Here is an 18,130-nt window from a genome sequence, read left to right as displayed (position 1 = left end):
CTGTTTCCATTTTCTCAAAAACTGCATTGGCCTGATCATGGAGATCACAGTGGCAGAAGCATCCTAATCTCCATGCCTTGCTGTCTTTGCACACTTTCACTTAATAATAATAATAATAATAATGGATTGTTCCTCCTGTATCCGAGGTTCGACTAACGGACGAACTCTCCTTTCCAGCACCCTGGCATAGACTTTCCCAGGGAGGCTGAGGAGTGTGATCCCCCTGTAGTTGGAACACACCCTCCGGTCCCCTTTCTTAAAAATGGGGACCACCACCCCGGTCTGCCAGTCCACAGGTACTGCCACTGATCTCCACGCAACATTGCAGAGGCGTGTCAACCAGGACAGCCCTACAACGTCCAGAGCCTTCAGGAACTCGGGGCGGACCTCATCAACACCAGGGGCTCTGCCACCAAGGAGTTGTTTAACTGCCTCAGTGACCTCGCCCGCGGAAATTGGCGGGTCATTCCCCTCATCCCCAGACTCTGCTTCCTCCTCGGAAGACGTGTCAGTGGGATTAAGGAGGTCCTCGAAGTATTCCTTCCACCGCCTGACAATTTTCTCAGTCGACGTCAGCAGCGCTCCGCCAGCACTATACACAGTGCAGGTAGAGCACCGCTTTCCCCTCCTGAGACGTCTGACGGTTTGCCAGAATCTCTTCGAGGCAGTCCGAAAGTCTTTTTCCATGGCCTCTCCGAACTCCTCCCACACCCGAGTTTTTGCTTCAGCCACTGCCCGAGCCGCATTCCGCTTGGCCTGTCGATACCTGTCGGCTGCCTCCGGAGTCCCACAGGCTAACCAAGCCCGATAGGACTCCTTCTTCAGCCTGGTGGCTCCTTTCACCTCTGGTGTCCACCATTTGGTTCGGGGATTACCACCACGGCAGGCACCAACCACCTTGCGGCCGCAGCTCAATGCAGCAGCTTCGGCAATGGAGACGCTGAACATGGTCCATTCGGACTCAATGTCCCCAGTCTCCCTCGGAATGCTGTTGAAGCTCTGCCGGAGGTGTGCGTTGAAGATCTCACGGACTGGGGCCTCTGCTAGACGTTCCCAGCACACCCTCACTACGCGTTTAGGTACACCAGGTCTGTCCAGCGTCCTCCCCCGCCACCTGATCCAACTCACCACCAGGTGGTGATCAGTTGACAGCTCAGCCCCTCTCTTTACCCGAGTGTCCAGAACATATGGTCGCAGGTCTGCTGATACGATTACAAAATCGATCATCGACCTACGGCCTAGAGCGTCCTGGTGCCACGTGCACTTATGGACACTCTTATGTTCGAACAGGGTGTTCGTTATGGCCAAACTGTGGTTAGCACAGAAGTCCAATAACAGAGCACCGCTCGGGTTCAGATCAGGGAGGCCGTTCCTCCCAATCACGCCCCTCCAGGTCTCGCTGTCGTTACCCACGTGAGCATTGAAGTCTCCCAGCAGGACAACAGAGTCTCCAGGTGGAGCACCCTCCAGCACCCCCCCCAGGGACTCTAAGAAGGCTGGGTACTCTGAACTGCCACTCGGCGCATAAGCGCAGATAACAGTCAGGACCCGTTCCCCGACCCTAAGGCGCAGGGAACAAACCCGGCTGCAAGCCGAGGGGATATTAGGATACCCACCCCAGCCCGCTGCCTCTCACCAGGGGCAACTCCAGACTGAGACAGAGTCCAGCCCCTCTCCAGGAGACAACAACAACAACAACAACAACAATCTTTATTTATAGAGCACATTAAAAGCCAGGGGCATGCCAAAGTGCTTTACATAAAACAATAAAACAATAAAATGATTCACACTAAAACATCGGAGTCATATAAGTGTGGGATTATGTTCACAGGTAAAAACCACTAATAGGAATAATCTATAGCACACAGCTATAGCAAAGTAGAACTGTACCATCATACACAGTGATAGAGAACATAGACAACGCAACAATAAAATAATAAAATAATTAGCACTATAACGTCAGAGTCATATAAGTGTGAGATTATGTTCACAGGTAAAGACCACTAATAAGAATAAACTATAGCACACAGCTATAGCAGAGTAAAGCTGTACCATCAAACACAGTGATAGAAAACATTGACAGCGCAGGACAACGCAAAACAACCAGACACATTAATAGAATAACTCACAAGAAGCGAGGCGAGAATTTAACTAGTAGAAAAAGCAAGTTCAAACAAATATGTTTTAAGCCGTGATTTAAAAGATTGAATAGAATCAGACGCCCGGATGCCAATCGGGAGATTGTTCCACAGCTCAGGTGCAGCTAGAGCAAATGCTCGATCACCTCTAGACTTCAAGCGAGATCTGGGCTGAACCAACAATGACTGTGAGGAAGATCTTAAGGCCCTCGTAGGAAGATATGAATTTAAGAGTTCCTTAAGATAACTTGGCCCTGTGTTATTAGTAATTTTAAAAATAAACAACAGAATTTTGAATTGAATACGAAATTTCACAGGCAACCAGTGCAGATCAGCAAGGACGGGAGTGATGTGAGCAAACTTCTTAGTTTTAGTTAGAATGCGTGCAGCGGCATTCTGGACTGTCTGTAATCTATGTAAAAGGGTAGAGTGGAGACCATAATAAAGTGAATTACAGTAATCTAGTCTTGACGTTACAAAGGCATGGATAAGCTTTTCCAAGTCATTGTGCGGGATGTAGTGTTTGGCCTTGGAAATAAGGCGAAGTTGGTAGAAACTAGATCTGACGACAGCAGATACTTGTTTATCAAGTTTAAATGAGCTGTCAAGTAGCACACCCAAATTCCTAACAGTGTCAGGGAAAGAACTAGTGAGAAAACCAAAAGCATCATGAAGTTTGGCACGAAGAGCGTCACTGCCAAAGATCATAATTTCAGTTTTCTTATCGTTAAGGATAAGAAAATTTGCCAGAAGCCATTGCTTGACCTCACACATGCACTCTCGAAAGTTACTCACGGACATAGCTAGATCATCATTCAGCTCAAAATAGATCTGGATGTCATCGGCATAATAGTGAAAGGCAATGTGGTATTTCTCAAAAATGACACTTAAAGGAAGCATATACAGTGAGAACAGGGTAGGGCCTAACACAGATCCCTGGGGGACACCACAGCAAACAGGTACAGCGGAGGAGGAGGAGGTGGCCAAGTGAACCGAAGAGAGCCGATCGGAGAGGTAAGATTTAAACCAATCCAAGGCAGCGCCCTTGATGCCTACAGTGTGCTCTAGTCTCGCCAATAGTATGTTATGGTCAACCATGTCAAATGCCGATGAAAGATCCAATAGCACTAGGACAGAGGGGCGTCCATTGTCAGCCATTAGTAAAAGGTCATTAAAAACTCGGAGCAGTGCTGATTCAGTGCTGTGGTGTTGTTTAAAGGCCGATTGATATTTATCATTAATGTTATTCTCATCCAGGTAGGTCTGAAGTTGAAGCAGAACTACCTTCTCAAGAATTTTAGCCACGAAGGGAAGTTTGGAAATCGGCCTATAATCATTTTGATCGAGGTTACTTTTTTTAAGAACAGGTTGGATTATAGCATGTTTAAGAGCTGATGGTACATAGCCGGACAGCAAGGAGGAGTTCAATATGGACAATAGACAAGGTCCAATTGCACTAAAACAATCCTTGACTATACGGGATGGAAGAACATCATGTACAAGATTAGTATTGTTCAGTTTTTCAATTAGATGCTTCAGAGTAGAGAGAGAAACAGGTTCAAATTGACAAAAAATAGTAGAACAATCAGGGGTGGGCATACGGTTGGTCACCAAAGGAAGGGTAGATTTAAGAGATGCGACTTTATCCAAAAAAATAACTTGAAAATTTTTCACAAAGGCCCGGGGAGCACAGCAGAGGCATAGAGGGGCAGGGGTTGACCACAGAGTTGAAAATTTTGAATAAAATTCGAGGGTTGTTTCCATTGGTGGTGATAATTTTAGATAGGAAAGCTGCTTTAGCCATTCTGGCAGCTGATTGAAACTTCGAGCGGCTAATGCATAAAATGTCATATGATGACTGGAGATTATCTTTCCTCCACCTCCTCTCATCCCGTCGACACATACGTCGTAAGGCGCGAACAGAATCATTTAACCAACATTGTGAGTAGGTTCTGGGGCGTTTCATTTTGATCGGTGCTACAATATCAAGGATAGAGGAACATGTAGTTAATAGAGTATTGGCGAAATTCTCAAGCGTATGTGGAGTAAGACAATCTGACGTAGTAAATGAAAAGTTCACAAAAGAATTAGAAAATTTCAACAGAGTATCAGCATTCACAGTACGCGTAGGGCAAAGAGGAGCCTCAAAGCGTGATCCGGTGTTGCCAAGGTCAAGATCGAAAATAACCGGAGAATGGTCGGAAAGTCCAGTGTTTCTAATTTCCTTAATACATATATCCACATCATATGAAAAAAACAAATCAAGGGTGTGGCCCTTAACATGGGTAGGCTCATTCACCCACTGGGTAAGATTAAAAGAAGCAGTTAGTGCTAGAAAATCGTTAGCCAATTGGTCATCCATACAACAGACATGAATGTTAAAATCACCAGAAATAATAACAGAACCATATTTAAAAAGAATGGATCCCAAGAAGTCAGCAAATTCAGAAATAAACATCTTGTGGTATTTAGGCGGATGATAAACCACAACACACAGAGTAGTCCGAGGGCCAGTCAATTCCAATAACTGAGCTTCAAAGCTAGAATAGGTTGGGGAGGGTAGCAGTCATGCTTCATGTTTGTTTTTAAAAACCGAGGCTAGGCCACCACCTCTACCAGTGAGCCTTGGTGAGCTAAAGAAGGCACAGTCAGGAGGGAGAAGCTCAGAAAAGGGGATAAACTCACCCGGAGAAGTCCATGTCTCCGTCAGAAATAGAACATCCAGTCCCGTGGTGAGGAAAAAGTCATTTAAGAGAAAGGCCTTATTTGAAAGAGACCTAACATTAAATAAAGCCATCCGAGTCCGAGGAGCTAGGTCATTAGCGGTAGCCCGTCGCAGGGTGTTGAGATTGCTGTGTTGAACACCGCGGCCAGGCGGTGTAATCCAAGACCGAGCAGAGTGATAAGCCACTGGGCAGGTAGGATAGGTTTGAGTAGAAGATAAATCGTGACAGCTCACGACTTGTAGAAGGGTAATCCATAGCCATGGCTCTAATATAAGCCTTGACGCAAACGCGGGCACCACTCCTTCTACCCCGTTTCCTGAAGCGTTTCCTACGCAGAAAGGGAAAAGGTAGGTAGGTCGTTTTGATGGAAGAGACGGGCGGCAGGGGAGTGGCACCACCCATGGTCCCATAACTGTCCAGTCGTTGAGGACAGGAGAACCGAAGATTCAGGAGCGTGTCTCTATCATAAGTTATTAGCGTACAATCGCCTAGAGAACATAAAACCAAGGATAAAATAACAAAGAGTACTACGCCGAGGCGCAGTCGAGGTCGCAGACGGTCAGCCATGCACACCGGCGCCATCCGGTAAGTACTGTTTAAAATACCAGAATAGGGAGACTGGTTCCAGAGCCCAAGCCATGTGTAGAGGTGAGCCCGACTATATCTAGCCGGTACCTCTCAACCTCACGCACTAACTCAGGCTCCTTCCCCACCAGAGAGGTGACATTCCATGTCCCTATTGCCAGTCTTGGCAGCCGGGGGTCAGTCCGCCAGGGCCTCCGCTCCTGGCCGCCACCCGGCACACAATGCACCCGACCCCTATGGCGCCTCCTGCGGGTGGTGGGCCTGGCTCCAGGGCGGGGCCCCGGTAACCCTATCCCGGGCAGGGTAAACTGTTCCCTCGGTGTCCTTTTCATAAGGGTCTTATGAATCGCTCTTTGTCTGGTCCCTGACCCAGGGCCAATTTGCCATGGGAGACCCTACCAGGGGGCAAGAGCCCCCAGACAACATAGCCCCTGGGATCCCTGGGACACACAAACCCCTCCACCACGATAAGGTAGCAATTCAAGGAGGCTATACATAATTTTTATGGACAGGATTTCTAGGCGCAGCCAAGTGGCGGAGGGCTTTCGCTTTGGTGGCCTCAGAATCTCATCTCTGATTTTTGCAGATGATGTGGTTCTGTTGGCTTCATCGGGTGAGGGCCTCCAGCTCGCACTGGAACGGTTCGCAGCCGAGTGAGAAGCAGCGGGAATGAGGATCAGCACCTCCAAATCTGAGGCCATGGTTCTCAGCCGGAAAAGGGTGGAGTGCCCACTCCGGGTCGGGGATGAGTTCCTGCCCCAAGTGGAGGAGTTCAAGTATCTCGGGGTCTTGTTCGCGAGTGATGGGAGAAGGGAGCCGGAGATCGACAGACGGATTGGGGCTGCAGCTGCAGTAATGCGGACGCTGCACCGGTCTGTCGTGGTGAAGAGGGAGCTGAGTGTAAAAGCGAAGCTCTCAATTTACCGGTCGATCTACATCCCTACCCTCACCTATGGCCACAAGCTGTGGGTAGTGACCGAAAGAACGAGATCGCGGATACAAGCGGCAGAAATGAGCTTCCTCCAAAGGGTGGCTGGCCTCTCCCTTAGAGATAGGGTGAGAAGTTCGGCCATCCGGGAGGGACTCAGAGTAGAGCAGCTGCTGCTCCACCTCGAAAGGAGCCAGCTGAGGTGGTTCGGGCATCTGACAAGGATGCCCCCTGGGCGCCTCCTGGGTGAGGTGTTCCAGGCATGTCCCACCGGGAGGAGGCCCCGGGGCAGACCCAGGACACGCTGGAGAGATGATATCTCTCGGCTGGCCTGGGAACGCCTTGGTATTCCCCCGGACAAGCTGGAGGAGGTGGCTGGGGAGAGGGAGGTCTTTGCTTAGGCTGCTGCCCCCGCGACCTGGCCCCGGACAAAGCGGATGAAGATGGATGGATGGATGGAATAATGGATTGGATTTATATAGCGCTTTTCAAGGCACCCAAAGCGCTTTACAATGCCACTTTAGTTATTACTAGGGGTGCAACGATATTCGTATCGATATTGAACCGTTCGATACAGTGCTTTCGGTTCGGTACGCATATGTATCGAACAATACAACATTTGTAATTTATTTTATCAATTTTCCTTCTGACGATGCTGTCTGTGTTGAGCGCTCAGTGAATCTGTGTTCGACTACTCCGCCTAGGCTGCACTGTCCAGCGCAGATCCACTGAGCGCTCAACACAGACAGCATAGTCAGAAGGAAGAGCGCAGGGCACCTCCCCCACCCTCATTCAGTTCTGGCGTGTGGAATTATTTTGGTTTTCATGTGACGTATGACCCTGAAGGTAAGCGAGTCATGGACTAAAGTAAAACATTATGTTGGATGTGCCATGCAATGCTCAATTACATTGGTGTGAACTAGTGTGTTAGCGCAGTTAGCTCGTTAACGTGTTGGCCGTCTAGCCCCATGCACGGAGCGATCGGCGGTAGCTCGTTAACGGAGATTTGCCGTGTTGTGGCGTTAAGGTCATTTCAACGAGATTAACCTGAAAGCACTAGTGGGAACACGACGAATATGACTGCACATTTACGCCGACATCATCCTAGTGCAAAGACAAGTGGAAGCAGACAAAAAAAAGCAAGCATGTTACTAACTTTAGCCGAGTCATTTAGACAGCTGTTAGCACATGATTCTCCTTATGCTGCTGAGAATATAGCCCAGAAGAAGCGGATAGTATAGCTTTTATTTTGGAAAGAGCCATTTCTCTGTAATAAACTCTCTTTTCCAAAGATGAGTGATTCCTCAATCAGATACAGGGCTTGCAATATCGCTAGCCCGACGTCCCGGAGCTAGCGATTTTTTCAGTCGGGTTACCAAAATCTATCTCTTCCCTGCCCGTCGGGCTATTGTAGGAAAAATATATGTCAATGCTTTTGCATTCTTTCAGAAATGTAGCTGGGTAATTATGTCATTGGCATCGGTGAGCCACTGTCAATATGTGACATATTGAAGTCGCGTTTGAATTTGCGCTTGTTTTTTTGCTTTCACTTTGCAATCGTGCGAACTGTGTATAGAGAGCGACAGCACTGATCTGTGAGTGATGATAATTTGTGCACCAATTCCTCTGACATCGTCTTATTAATCGTTAGCTTACTATGCAAACATGACAAGTGAAATCTCCCGCAGCAAGCTTAAACATGTGAGAGGTTGATTGCGCAGAGAATCGCTGAGCTTATGTGAGTGAGTGTGTAAAAGCATTTCAGTTCTGCTGAGCCAAATAAGACAGGTCAGGGTGAAGAAGTGACAGCCAAAGAAAAGCTTACCACAAAACGGAGAAGTTATGACAAATCAGACTATAAGGCAAAAAGAAAGTACAGCTTTTTTGTTTCATGGACAAAATAATTTCTGTGGCTGCAATATGACGAGCTAAATAACCAGGGGTGCACATAAGTGGTCCGAAGGTGCGCATTCGCTGTCAAAATAAAAAACACGCACAAGGGTTAGGGTTAAATTTAAAAACTGTACTTTTGAGTTAAAATATATATTTATAATTTTAATAAATGACAAATTAAAAATGCATGAACATTTTTTTGTATCGAAAAAATATCGAACCGTGACACCAAAGTATCGAACCGAACCGAACCGTGAATTTTGTGTATCGTTGCACCCCTAGTTATTACATATAATAAAAACATACATGATTTGGAGGGATTTGGTCCAAAACATGGTCAGCAGACATTTTATCGGTAGAAATGTATGTGGGTAAATTCTCATGAATATGACATAAAATAATAAGCAGTGTTGGTCAAGTTACTTGAAAAACGTAATTAGTTACTGATTACTTCTCCAAGAAAGTAATCCTGTTACATTACTGATTACTTATTTTCAAAAGTAATTAGCTATTTATTACTTTGTTATTTTTAAAAACATGATACACAACCTGAATATGTAATAAATCAATAGACCTTTCAGCCCAATTCTATTTTTGCATATATTGCATATATTGCATATTATGCATAATCCATCATATAAAGTTGAATCAAATGGGAAGCCTCTTTTTAAGAATTGTTGTATTAGTTTTAATCTTTTAACATTATGCACATTGCATTAAGCAAAAATTTACTTATATGCAACTGTCTTTGACTTGAAGAAATTGTTTAACATTTAAACATATTTGCTGCATATTCCAGCATATAAAATAATGTTTTGTGTTTATACTCACTCTTTCAAATAGATGTAAGTAAAACAAACCAAAAAATAAATAAAATCAAAGATTCAGCTGCACCAAGTCTTGTCACTCTTAAATTTATTGTCACCTATTTAGTAGAAGTGGTGCTGGTGGTGGTTTGTCCAGTGCCACAGTGGTCATGTCAGTGGGGGGATCCGGAGGTTTCTCTGTGAATTTCACATTCCCGTTGTAGCATGCTAGGTGCTTGCTCAGATTGGAAGTGAAATTTTCCTCTTCCCACGCAGAGTGTACAGCGGACGCTAATGTTTTTGTCACTTTTTATGGAATAAAACTTAAAGTAATGTCAGTACTTCCAATCGTTAAATGCGGCATGGTCGTACTCTCTCCCGCACTCCATATTATCCACTGTTGATCTACACACGCCTGTTGCTGCCACAGTCATCACACGCTCGGACGTCGTAGCCATGAGACACTCTCACAAACAAAATCACGATGTTTTAGTAATGCAGAAACGCAGCATGCTTATCGGAAAGTAACAGTAATCTAATTACTTTTTTGCAATAGTAATCCCTTAGATTACTCATTACTTGAAAAGAGAAATCGTATTACAGTAACGCGTTAGTTGTAATGCATTACTGCCCATCTCTGCTAATAAATCATGTAATGACAGTTTAAAATATTTTACCTATAAGTAGTAAAAATTTACTTTGAGAAACACACAAGCTTTTGAAAGAAGTTTAACCCTTTGGGGTCGACCGACGCGCCGGCTCTTCAAATTGATGTCAGCAATTAAAGATGAATTATCGATTAATTATATTCGGCATACTTTTTCCCTTGCACTGCTGTAACGTTTACTGCAAGACGAGCCGATAAACACCGGATTTTCTAAAGAAAGCGCTCGCATTGCAAGTGAATCCGCACCCACCCACACCCCACCCAACAACACAGCATCCCCTTTCCTATTGGTGGAAAAATTAACCACATCAACCAATCAAAAAAAGATATGGCAACATTTGGTTGCTGAGGCTGAGAGGAAGATTGTGGGAGTTAAGGCGGCAAGCGATTGACAGCGATATTGATTTTGAGTTGTGAAAATTTGAGAAATTTAGGATATTTAGCGGTTTTGGAGTGTGTAGTTAGTGTCTTCTGTAGTTGTTTATTTGTTGTTGTTTGACGTGTCACGTATCAAAACAATGAGATGGCTACTAAATGTTGATCAGGCACTGAAACTCTTTTTTGAGCTGGAAGAAAATGTGGAGGCACTCTGAGCCGGAGAGTGACGAGTGTGACGATGAAGTGGATGATCCACTTTTTGTTCTAGAAGAGGTAAAGAGAGAAGGAGAGGAAGAGCAGCCTCTGACATCTACACAGAGTGTTAGTAGGAGGTCTGCAGAGAGATAGGGAAGGCGTGACACGCCCACCAGGTCCAGATCTCCACTGCCTCAGGCAGCGGAGCCACATCTCAGCTCTGAGCCCTGGAAGTCAGAGGGGGATGCTGACATTACCCCAGAATGTAGCAGGTTTCAGCCACGGAGAACACCAGGAGTCCAGATAGAGACACTTTGTCCCCAAAGCCCAAAATATATTTTCTTATTGTTTTTTGTTACTGACACAGTCAGTACAATTTGTGCAAACACAAACAAAAATGCTACCAAAACAATCAGCATTTAGGCAAAAAATACAAATGGACTGGTGTAGAGACAGAACATCTCTATCAGTTTTTTGGTCTCCTGATTTACATGTCACTTGTGTCACTTCCAAGTCTCAGAGATCATATCTTGTCTGTGCCCCTTCCATCCAAAGTGATGACGAGAAACAGGTTCCACGGCATATTTTGGAACATCCACCTCAGTGATCCTGAGGAGGATCTAAAAAATGACGCAAAGAAGGGAACACCAGGCCATGACAAGCTTTTTAGAATCAGGCCTCTGTATGATGAGATCCTCAGTGCCTGCCAGGCTTATTACCACCCAAGGAGGGAGTTGTCAGTAGATGAAAGGATAGTGGCAACCAAAGCAAAAACTGGGATGACACAATATATGAAAGACAAACCGACTAAATGGGGGATGAAAATGTTTATATTGGCTGAATCGAGAAGTGGCTACACCATCAGCTTTACCATATACACTGGCAAGAATCAAGCTGCAAGTGAGCATGGGCTGGCCTATGATGTAGTGATGAATCTTATTCAGCCTTCCTGTCTTGGCACTGGATACCATATTTACATGGACAATTTTTATACAAGTCCCAGACTGTTCCTGGACCTGACAAGCGTGAGATTTGGTGCATGTGGCACCTACAGGGAAAACAGAAAAGGGTGTCCCAAAGACAGGGCAAATGCTCTGAACAGAAAATGTCCAAGGGGATCTATGAGATGGATCAGTGAGGGCCCACTTGTTTTTGTGAAGTGGATAGACACACGGGAGGTGTCTGTGTGCTCCACCATCCATCCTGCATTTTCAGGGGAGACGGTGAGGAGAAAGGTGAAGGATAGAGATGGACACTGGGCTACGAGAGAAATCCCCTGTCCCACTCCAATCATGGCATATAACAAAAATATAGGTGGGGTTGACCTGTCTGACCAGCTCATTCAGTATTATTCCACTCACAGAAAAACTGCCCGCTGGTACAGGACCATGTTGCTGCATTTTTTGGACATTGCAACCACAAATGCATTTATCATGCATCATGAGATGTGCAGTGCCAAGCAGGTTCAGCCCATGGCACACAAAGATTTCATGGTGGAGCTGGTGTGTGAGCTTTGTGGCATGGATAAGACAGGTGTTCGCCACAGCAGGAGAGCTGAACACATTCCTGTTCCCATTCTCACAGACACATATGCTGTCCAGAAAGCCACTAAAGGCAGACTCAAATGTAAGCGCTGTCTCCAGGAGGACAACAGGAGGAGTGACACACCCTGGAAGTGTCAAACCTGTGGTGTGCCCCTGTGTCTTGTGGTGGACAGGAACTGTTTTCTTGAATGGCACAAATTATTTGTGTGAAGTATTTTTGTGACACCTGGTCATCTTGTAAATAGATGGACAAAAACACCTGAGGCATTGGCTGCATTTTTAGGCAAATAGTTCCATATAAGTTTGTTGTTTCAAAAATTGTACATAGGTTTTTTAAAGTTTACTATTTATATTTGCATTTTAAGTTCTGTTTGTGGTTTTTACAATAAAAAATATCACTTTTTTCCTACTCTGATTTTATTTTATTTTTTGTCTGATTTTATATCAATTGTGCCAATACAGTTATTCAAAATGAAAAACTAACTGTAAATTCAGACACGTGAGGTTGTGCTGAAAAAAAAGATGCCAAACAAGGCAAAGTAAATAGTTAAAGGTGAAATATAGAGGTAAAATCAAAAGTAGGTAAAAACGGCCAATTATACCCTGGACCCCAGAGGGTTAAGAAAAGACCTCAATGTAACCTATATTAACATAATAAATAATAAATGTCAAGCATTTCTCTATATATGTTATTTTCTTTATTTATTCTCCACTACAGTCTTATAGTCAGTATATGACAATAAAATACATACATGAACAAGATTTGGAGTTTTTAAAATGGTAAATGGCCTGTATTTGTATAGCGCTTTTCTAGTCCCTAAGGACCCCAAAGCGCTTTACACAACCTGTCATCCACCCATTCACACACTGGTGATGGCAAGCTACATTGTAGCCACAGCCACCCTGGGGCGCACTGACAGAGGCGAGGCTGCCGGACACTGGCGCCACCGGGCCCTCTGACCACCACCAGTAGGCAATGGGTGAAGTGTCTTGCCCAAGGACACAACGACCGAGACTGTCCAAGCCGGGGCTCGAACCGGCAACCTTCCGATTACAAGGCGAACTCCCAACTCTTGAGCCACGATCGCCCTTTTAAAACTTTTTAAAACTAAACTGTGGTGGTGTATAGAGACCACGTAAAAATGTGTTTCACTTTCCAAATACTCAGGTACCCACAACTGTAATTTTATTTATTTATTTATTGTTCTAGTTGTTTGTTCTTCACTGAAAACATGAGTGCCTATCCACAAAACTGCTGAGTGATGCTGAAGATGCAACAGAATGACCTGAATGTCAGCAGACTGAACTGAACTTTACAGCTATATGGATGAGACATCTCTACTGGAATTAGTGTGTTTCCAATCTCTTCTGGGTGAATTCTCTCCCGGGACAAAATTGGGCCACGTTTCACAACTCTGAAAACAAATGTCATGCCTCCCCAGTTTTAAGCAAGAAAGCAATTATAAATAAAAGCAATTCAAAAATATTAATGTAGGGAGCATTTTAAGAAGTGACTGTATATCTCACAGTCAAATTTAGATTTAATCTTCACCTTTTGGATCAAATCTACCCATATGGAAAAGAAATAGTAAAAACTTATATGATTTACTCATGAAAGCGGCCACTTTCATGAGTAAATCATATAAGGCTTACATGATTTACTCATGAAAGTGGCCACTTTCTCATTACTTTCATATATTGTTTCATTAAGTATCCAAAACATACAAGTTTCCTTATATAAGTTTTGTAGGGATCTTATATATCTGTTTTCCCTCTTGTATGCTTTTCATACAAGTTTCACACAAGACAGATACAAACTTTATAAGATTTATATATATCTTTTCCATATGGGTAAGCTTGAGCACACTTTGACTGGTGACTCCAAAGAGCGCTGTTTGCAGCACAGTATCACACAGTCACATGGCAAAAGAAACTAGCTGAGACAAAGCCTTAAAATAAATAACCACAACCAAAATATGGACATTGTCTACGATACCTGTGTGTATTTGGTTGTTGGCTGTCGTGCTCCACTGCTCATTTGCATAGCTGAATGACTCTAGAGGACTTCAGGATTTATACTGTGGTCAACCAAAACTTTCTGCTGCAGGCTTCACTGCACTGTACTTGTGTATTTGCAGCCAAGGCAACCATCCAAGAGCTGTTGTACTGCAGCAGAGCAGATCCTCTCAAACATACTGTAAATATAATTCTAAAAAACAACAACAGATAGCACTTAACTGTACTCTGATATATTATTATTATTATTTGTACAAAAACTAAGTTTGCTGAGCACAAACTTCTGATTTATTTTCTTCAGATACTCACTTTGCAGTACAAATTACACCAGGGTACTGGCTGCCATAGCCACTGCTTTAGAGTTTCCCTATTTTATAGTTTTCACCGGAGCAGTTGGAGGCTTATTTTCTTTTTATAAAGGAGAACTCCTTCACAACCCAGATTGTGATCCTAGGGAATTAAACCAGCAATCATTTGATCAGATACTACTTAATCTTCAAGCTTCTGCTGCTTTAGGAAATTAAAAATGATGCATTATACAATCATTGTCCTATAAGATATTTCTGGTTTACAAATATTGCCCTAGTGCATGCAAATAACACTTGGGGTACACAGTCTGCCATCAGGGAATGTTCTGTGGCAAACTTTTCTAATCAAAAGCAGGCAGGTAAAAAAACAACAACTAACAAATAGAAAGAAGTTACACATTACTAAGTGATGAAAATGTGGAACTGTGATGTTTGCAGCACTGTCATAAAAACTGCTATGTATCAGTTCTGTATCTGTCGCACATGAGTTAATTATAACAGCCTTTGAGGAGGCTGTGGGGTCCACTCCCCTTTCCTCTCATTGTGTCACATTCAATTTCACTTTACCAAACATTTAAATGGGTAATATTCTTGTTGTCTTTGCAGCTTTGGATCACTGTCGTCTTGCCAAACAAGCACAACAAATGCACTCTTCTCCCAGTCCCGTCCAGCCCAAGCTGTGTTTCGCATCGACACAAACTCAATTATTGTCAGTAATTACAAGTATCTTGGGGTGTTTGAGTGGAAGCTGAATTACAAAAGCTACAAAACAAGGATTAAATTGCTTGAGCTCTTGATAGGAGCAAAGGGAGCCATAAAACTGTCTCTCAGATACAACTGGCCCAATCTGTCTAAAGCTGCTGGTATAATCAGTAGTGTTTGGTTTATTGTAAGTGCTCTTGTGGTCAGTTTGTACAAATATCCCTTTTCTTCTTCACCCAGGGGTCATGAGAAAAGTCAAGTGTGGATGACATTAGCTTCATGCTCCATATGCCCCTTATGCATACATAAGAATCCAGCCAACCATTATCCAGCCAACATACTTTCTCCCGTTTAGCTACGACAGGTTATGAGGTGCTTTTAATGTCTCTCTGTTAATTTGATTTTCCATGAAACCATGATAAACAGGTTGTTGTTGCTCTTTATTACTATACCAACCCTTTTTTAGCTATGTAAGTATTGGTTATATTGAGAGGTCGCATTTTATTCTTACTTCATTTTGCAAATTTATTTGAATATTCCATCCAATTGAGATAGATTTTATATTGTTGGTTGTAAAGATCTGGATGGATATTTTCTTTTATTGTTTATTTCTATTTTTCAGTTTTATTTTTCAAGACTTTGTAAATTCTCATTTTTAAATAACTGGGCCTACTCTTTTTTAGTTTTGTTAATATTTGCAATAGTGAGAAGTGTTATTGTTGGTTTTGAATATATCCGATATAGGCTATCCAATTAAGGTAAATGTTCTGTTTTTAATTGTTAGAATGTGATTAGCAATATTTCATTTTATTATTTGTATGTTTAGTTTTTTTTGCTTTTCTGTTTTCCCCCTGAGGGATTGCCATTGGTCAGGGGGTTTGCGTGCCTTAGTGACCATAAAAGCTAGACCAGCAGAAGCCTAGCCTTCAGGTGGGATACCGAAGTTTGTCAGGTCTTAGGGTAGTGGCCTAAAAAATTGCAATCCAGTTACATGACAAAAACAGTTATCCAGAGTAGGGCAGCCACAATTAGTCCAATATTCATGATTACGTCGACTATAAAAATCATCAATGGCTAATTTAATAGACGGCGCGTCGTTTGAAGCTTAGTAAGATCCTGAAAGATGAGGAATAAGCAGTAGGATTTAAGAGTGTAATAAGGGACAAAAAAAAAAAAAAGATGGCAGCAATGCATGTACAAGGATGCCAACTGCCGTTAAATGCCAAAGAAGAAGAAGCGGTCTCCGGTATCGTAGCTGTGTCCAAATTTAGGGGCTGCATCAACATTACTCTTTCTGGTCCACAAAATAAACTTTCAAGATATTTTCAGGCAAGAATGTAACTGTGTAAATGTCAAATATCTGCTTGATTTATCAAGACATCACATATGTGCAACAGTGCTCCGACGTTTTCAGAGACGTCTGTTACCCACCAGCTCAATAGCTAGCCGGGGGTTCAAGGCTCACTAGAGCCGGCAAGAACAGTGAACTCCTGGCACATTGTTTTCAGACCTCCGCGGTCTTTGGCTACTCAGGTTAAACATGATATATAAGTCACTCAGATAACTTAAACATGTTATTGTTTGCCTTTTTTCTGTGTTTTATTTGTTTCTGAGTAAATCGGTTTGGGTGATATTAAAGTTATTGTTTTCACACAGCTGAATAAACGTCACACAGAAAACTGACTAAACATAAGTCTGAGATGGTCGAGAATTTACTCCAGTGTCCTGTATGTTATATTTTAGATAGCAAGGAGCGGACGGCTGTGTTTATTAAACTCCAGCGAGACAATCTACAAATTTTATTAAACATTTAATAAACTATCATCTTGTCTTTATTTTTAGTTAGCACATACCTTAAACACTTCAAGCTGTAAGCTAATGATATTTATACAAGTACAGATGCATGCTAGTGCAATAAGGTGTACGTTTTACGTCCAATGGATGCATGATCTGATTAGTCGACTAATCGCAAAAATAATCGGTGACTAGTCAACTATCAAAATAATCATTTGTGGCACCCCTAATCCAGAGCACCTCATCCAACCCCCACACCTTTCTCGCTTCCATTGCCAAAGCAAGTCATAAATATACTAAATGAAAATGCTTCCTTGGTTATCTGTCCTAGAATATGTCACTTTACCAGACTTTACCAGACAGATTTTTAGTTACTTGTCTCCAAAGTACGGGCCAATGCTCGGTATCACAAGAACAGTTGACAAGGTCTACTACAAGCTTCTAACGCATAAATCTCATACAGGTTAAAAACAACCCTCAGTATCAAAGTCCACATTGACCAAAGTAAAATATTTTTCTCTAGGTGGATATCTCTTCAAGAGGGGGCTACGACACTGATCGTTACAATCTGCCTTTAGAAAAAAAAAGGTTCAGTACACCACTCTGCAGGAACTGCCACACACAGTTTGATGTTCAATCAAAAAGAAGAGATAATTACCTGCACCTGTGCTGATAAATATAAAAAAAACCCCACCTGACTCTGCCTACAAGAAACAGCAGTTACACCCATGTTTCACTTCTTACATTACCCCTCCAAATTCAAATTCATAGTCCTTGCTATAATAGTGGATGTGGGACAAAGAACTCTGGGTGCCATAAATCTGTAGTGAGTTGGACGGACAGTCTGCTGTTGACTTTAGCTGTACATGTACATGCCTATTTACTATGAAGCATGCTGTAAAACCACAATATGTCCAATACGAGTCAATATGTCAGTCAACTCACAAATATCCAAATTGCTAATTGTAGTCACCTGAAATGGTTTTCACTTCAGGTTTGCCTTGTCAGGGTTCATTTGTGGAATTTCTTGCCTTAATGGAGTTGGGACCATCAGCTGTGCAGAAGTCAGGTTGGTATACAGCTGGCAGCCCTATTTGACAACTCTTAGAATTCATATATTCAAAATATGACTATCCAGAGTTGGGACCAGGAAGCAGAGTTGCAGTCTTACACGCCTCTCTGCAGCTTCTCTCCTCCTGCTACCCCCCCAAAAACCCATCTCCATAGAGACTGTGTCAGCTTCCAAAAAGACAAAAAACAAACTAAAAACCAGCAACAAACAACTTAAACATAAACAATTACAAAGAAAGAACAATACAGTATCCACATCTGGTGGATGCTTCTCTGGTGTCCTGGATTGTTGATTACCTGACAGGAAGACCACAATATGTACGTCTCCCACAGTGTGTGTCTGACAAGGTGATTAGCAACACAGGGGCACCACAGGGGA

The sequence above is a fragment of the Rhamphochromis longiceps genome, linkage group LG15 (assembly GCF_057381845.1).
Source record: "Rhamphochromis longiceps isolate RC_006_pf linkage group LG15, R_longiceps_female_GT1.1, whole genome shotgun sequence".
Taxonomy (NCBI): Eukaryota; Metazoa; Chordata; class Actinopteri; order Cichliformes; family Cichlidae; genus Rhamphochromis; species Rhamphochromis longiceps.
This window is presented reverse-complemented; position numbering follows the sequence as displayed.